Here is a 6,065-nt window from a genome sequence, read left to right on the forward strand (position 1 = left end):
TATAGGCTATTAGTATATTTTACATTTACACCCATTTATCCAATGAAACTTTATTGTCTCCAGTCCCAAATTCTCCATTAAATCTTTTACATGGAAGGCAGAGTACTCTGAACAGATGTTTAGAAACAAGCAGTGTAATAAATATTGAATACTTAATGCATCAGACAAAGTTGACAGAGCTGTGATTAATACATAGATCCTAATGTTTTATGCTGGGAATAATGTACAATGAGGCCGGGAATGTAGCTCAGGGTTTGCCTTACATGTTCAAGTCTTTGAATTCAATCCTTAGTTAATAAAACATTGAACCACCACAAGTAAGTAAATAAGTAAATCTAAATTAAAAAATGAAATGGACAACAGCTGAAATTTAGTCCACTTCAATGTAGCCTTTTGTTGTTAAAAATACTGATTTCTAACATTCATTTGAATAGAAAAGATATTAGCCTTGGAATTAAGTTTTAAATTTCCAAACCACTTTTCTGCAAGAGAAGAAAGCTCAGTGCTTAGGGTTTCAAGCACTATGTAAAACAACAACAACAACAAAAAAAAAAAAACACCTTGCTACAGAGCTATCTATTAAAGTCTAAAGTCGTTGACATTTTTATTTTGTTGACTAGTGTTATGAAATCCAGGACAATCTCCAAAAAGATGTATTTTCCAAGTACATGGAAACCATACATTTTACATAAGCCTGTACGGAAGCTACAGCACAACATAAATCTTACAAATACGACCGTCTGTCCTCTCTTCTGCATTCCTGGGCCCACTGTCTCTAAACTGGACACAAGCATTCCTTCACAAAATGGATACTTGGATAACGTGTGCCCCCACCAAAACTCATGCATTTGAATGTGTAGCTGACACGGAGGCAGACAGCCTAAGATGTTTAGGGAAATTAATTTGGGGAAGGAATAGAAGCAGATTAGACAATATCACATGATTTTCCTGTCATTTAAATACAGAGCAGAGATAAACTCAAAGAAAGAAAGTCAGTGACCTTCTAGATTATTCTGTGGGAAAATCTAGGGCAACGTGAAATCCCCATTTGTCTTTCTTTCAGGATTTCTGGCCTGTGTGACCAGCTTTTGAAAGCAGCGGCCTCAATTTAAAAGGCCAAATATTAACTCTAGCCTCCTAGCCTCTCCACTTCAATTTTCACTGAAGAAATTATTGTGCTTCTATCATCTTCCTAAAAAGCTCTCTAGCTATGGAAGGAGAACAGAAAACGGTAAGGGCCCTAGGATTTCTGCCACTACAACTGTAATTAAAACGTGAGAAATCATAGCTGTTGCCCACCAACACAACACTGTTGTTATTAAACTGATACCTAGGAACAAACTGTAGTAAAAGGTTAAAAAGTGACAGATGACCAAAAGTCCTACTAGTGACAACTTAGATAAAGGTTAAAAGGAAACCTCAGCACAAAAAAGAATTAGCTGTTCCTATGACTTGGGGTGGGGTGCCGCAACCTTGAATGCCTAGTATGCTCATAAAAACAAATCAAAACAAGCATCAACAATGGAAAAAGAACCATTCAAACAACAAAAATCTGACTATTTTTCTTTCCTTTACGAAATGTAGACCAGATGTTGAAACACTGTAACAAGATCAATTCCAATTACTGATTCTACTTTTCTGTAACTTTGCTGTCACGCCAATCATATGACACAAGACCTATGTCTCCACTTCCTGCGGAGTCTTCAGGCCAGCCAACCCTGCATGGGATGCTTCGCTGACAGTCAGATCTATTTATCATCTGATTCCTTATCAGAAGCACACCATAGACATCCTCATGCACTCTAGTAATGACTTGAGACTCTCACTTCTGCCTTTTCGGATGGCCTGAGACCATTCAACTCCTCTGTGTCTCTGGACCTCTTCTTCATGCAACAGGACAGTCATTGGGCTCTGAGCAGTGGTATGTCATCACTTGGCTCTGTGCCTGAATCTCAGTGAATGATTAGTCTTAAATACACCCAAACGTACAAGCGGACACCATGCAATTTACTTTAGAACCTAAAATCCATTCTGATAATTGCTGTTTCCCATTCATCTTCACTGAAAACAATCAAACAAAAGAAAAGGCACTCTGAATATCATCAATACTCTTCTTAAAATCTAATCTTTTTGGTGCAAGGATTGTATCACTGGAGAATATATCACTGTTTCACTGGCTGCTAAGGGTTGAAGAACAGATGCACATAAGGGATAGTTGGAGAAGCTGGATGGGAGCGCTTGGGTAGAGATAGACCTGGTCCATATCCCGATTTCAGTGGGGGTTACGTAACTCCACAGGAATCAAAACTCAAGATACTAAACCAAGAAAGATTTCCTTTTTATGCCTGACTATTTAAACTGTTTTTAATTACAAAACATCAATGTTTTCTAGAGAACAAATCAAAACAGTGACGTGAATTAACTTTTCTATCCAAGATATTTTAACAGCTGCATTTCATATTACCCCCATAGTAACATAAATCAAATTCAATTTTAAGCCAGCTTTGACTTATTCTAACATGATGTGTCAGTACTACTAAAAGCAACTGATGGACCATTCTTCCCTAAGAAAAACACTAAACCTTAATACATAAGCGGCATTCTCCATCTCCTGACAAATGGGAGCTCTGGGATGTCTCTGGCTTGGCTTTACAAATCCATACTTTGTAGAATCTCATGGCTCTCAGTTGTAGATGGACTATTGTCCAAAATCCCTAAAGCAATATATTCATACTAACCTTTAAAGATTTAAGGCAGATTAAATGATTAGACATATACAGATCAAGAGACAACAATCTTGAGGCTGGAAAGACGGCTCAGCAGTAAGAGTTCTTGTAGCTCTTGCATTGGACATAACTCAGTACACAACTATCTGCAGCACGGGTTCCAGGAGACCCAACCCCCTCTCCCGAGCACTACAGCTACCTGCACTAATATACACATATGCACACAGAGACACATATGTATACACATGATTTAAAAATTATTAGAAATAAATAATCCAGGTGGACAAAGCCTGTGCTCCTAGCAACTCCAGAGACTGACAGAGAGGAAATGGAAGTTCACAGTTAGCCTGGGCAACTTAGCAAGACTCCGTTTCAAAACTAAAGTGCAGGAGAGGAGTAGCTAGAATAACAGCTCAGTGGTCGAGCATTTGCCTGGTAAGTGAAATGTTCAATCCTGAAAACTTATTTAAAATACACACACACACACACACACACGCACACGCACACGCACACGCGCACACACGCACACATGCACACACGCACACACACACATGCACACACACACACACACACACACACAGTTTCATGTTAGACCCAGGACCAGAGCACGATAGGCAAGAACTCTACCACTGAGCTACACTTCCAGCACCGTATTTTGCATTTTAAAAAATGTTGTATTTCAGAGTTGGAGAGATGGCTCAGTGGTTAAGAGCACTGGCAATTCTTTCAGAGGACCTGGGTTCAATTCCCCACACCCACATGGCAGCTCACAACTGCCTGTAACTCTACCTCCAGAGGATCTGACAGCCTCACAAAATACCAATGCACACACATAAAAATAAATAAAGCATTTAAAAATGTCATATTTCATTAATAAGAAGTTAAGGCATAAATTATATAAAAGACAAGTAAAATAACAACACAAAATGTTTTGCCACTGTCCTCTTCTGGTTTCATTGTATATAGTAAGCATTAAAAACTAGGTTTTTTTTTTTCAATTTAAATAAGCTGGAAAACAAAACTACGTGAAATTGAGCACACTGAAAACAAAAATCCCAAAGGTTATCCACTAGTGAATGATACAGATGATTATGTAGCCACACTTGATAAGTCAGCAATTCAAACAAGTTGAAGAGTCTGTGGGTTTAGCTCAGTAATAAAGCACTTGCCTAAAAAGCACAAAGCCCTAACTTCAATCTCCAGCACAAAAGAAAAAAAAAATAAATGGAAGGGAAAAAAAAGAAATGAGCTATTAATATATATAACAGCATAAATATATATTGTTATATATAACAAAGATAATATTCAAAATAGCTATACATACCCCCAAATAAAAACATCTGGTACAAGGCTTCTTTGAGATAAGAATCTATAAAATGTTTATTTATTTATATTATATATAGGTCAGCAATTGCTTAGAAAAGAGCAGCTCAAGGAATTACCAAGGAACCAGACCAATTATTGAAGGTAATGGTTATGTTAACTATATGACTATGATACACCAGCATAAATGTGTAGAACATACCTCCCTGTATACTTTAAATAGATGTTGCTATTTGCACCGCAATTTTATCTCAATAAGGCTATGTTTACGAGAAGGTCTTTTCGTTTAAAAAGTTATTTGAAAATCATCTTCCTGGCCTGGAATAATGGATTTAGAGCACCCTCTTTTTCAAATGGATGAACACAGTGGAAAGCCAAAGAATTTCAGTCATTGGACTGTGTAAACAAAAATCTTAATAACCCAAAGATTGATTTATAATATAATATAAACATCTACAGCTAATATCTTCATAGCTGTTACTATGTGCCAGGTACTTCTTCTAAAAATATGTATTATTTTTATTTTTATTTAAATATTTATTTATTTATTTATTTATTTATTTATTTATTATGTATACAATATTCTGTCTGTGTGTATGTCTGCAGGCCAGAAGAGGGCACCAGACCTCATTACAGGTGGTTGTGAGCCACCATGTGGTTGCCGGGAATTGAACTCAGGACATGCTCTTAACCACTGAGCCATCTCTCCAGCCCCTAAAAATATGTATTATTTTTAATTATGGATATAGGAGTATGCCTGTGTGTGGGTATGTTCGTGGGAGAGTAGACACCTATTGAAGTCAAACACCATGGATCCCCCAAGAAGTTGGCATTAAAGGCAATTGTAAACTGCCTGGCACAGACTCTGGGAACTACACTCAAGTTCTCTAGAACAGCACACAGCTCCTAACTGCTGAGCCATCCCTCCAGTTCATGCCTGGTACTTCTAAAAAGCATGTTTCTGGTATTAACTTAGCTAACTCTCACACAGTCCTACCTTACAAGTTACAAAACTGAAGCACAAGGGTAGGTGATGTCTGTCAGATTCCAGAGCGTGGAGCTGGAAAGGGGAGAAGGCAGGATGTGAGGCCAGAACAGACAGTTTCAGATCTGATTTTCTTAACCACCCCCATTATCACCGCCGCTCAATATCCCATGCAGCGTCTAAACTGTGGACAATCAATACTGCAGTGTAATGAAGTTCCCCTTCACAGTGATAAAACATGCATCTCCACGATGGAAACATCCACGCGAGACTCATGAGAACAAGAGACTTCCATTCTTGTTTCCCACTTAATACACTGAGTAAAAAAGACACACAGTAATCAATGACAGCAACGCTGACTGGCAATATAACTGGTGTAACGTAACCAATCACTGGGCAGTTGACTGGCAAGGTAGCTAGTGTAAGGTAACCAATCACTGGGCAGTTGACTGGCAAGGTAACTAGTCACTGGGAAGATGGTTCACCAAACTCCCAATCTAATATTCCTCTTCAAAATCCTAAGTATTTTAAGCAAAGTCCTGGGGATGGGAGGTGGGGGGAGACACCACACTCTTACTCATAACAGCATGGAAAACATAAACATCACTTTCAGTGCCATCAAATACCTTAGTAGCACTTCGATTTCTCCCAGAGTCTGGATTTCTGTCTATAACCAGTCTCAAGTCAGGTTTAGAAGCCTCCCAGGTGACTTCATGGGCAGCCAAGTTTGAGAATTCCTGATTTTGATTTCTCAGTAAAGGAAGACACAGAAGAAAGCCTGGGGCTACAGAAAGTCACTGTAAGCCACAACCCAAATTTCCAAGTCAATATCACACTGTGCCAACATGCAACTTCTAATCATTCAAAGTAAACTCCCAGATGGTGCTGACCTGGCTGGTAGATGACCAGACTGAACAAGGCCATAGTAAGTCAAACATCAGCCAACTAGTTTACAATTATGACTACCTACAACACCCAAGAAATAGGAGAAGCAAGAACCTATTAAGCTGCTTGTCCAGTAGTGCTAAGAA

The 6,065-nt window shown here is 38.5% G+C and overlaps 1 protein-coding gene across 1 annotated transcript in view; it reads right to left on the reverse strand.

The window, feature by feature from the left end:
• Slx4ip (SLX4 interacting protein) overlaps positions 1-6,065 on the reverse strand; it is a 163,697-nt gene that overhangs the window by 156,588 nt on the left and 1,044 nt on the right. Inside the window, exon 2 of the mRNA XM_005365539.3 lies at positions 5,047-5,109. The gene's annotated coding sequence lies outside the window, so the exon portion shown is untranslated. The remainder of the gene's footprint in view (positions 1-5,046; positions 5,110-6,065) is intronic.

Source organism: Microtus ochrogaster, unplaced genomic scaffold (genome assembly GCF_000317375.1).
Source record: "Microtus ochrogaster isolate Prairie Vole_2 unplaced genomic scaffold, MicOch1.0 UNK3, whole genome shotgun sequence".
Taxonomy (NCBI): Eukaryota; Metazoa; Chordata; class Mammalia; order Rodentia; family Cricetidae; genus Microtus; species Microtus ochrogaster.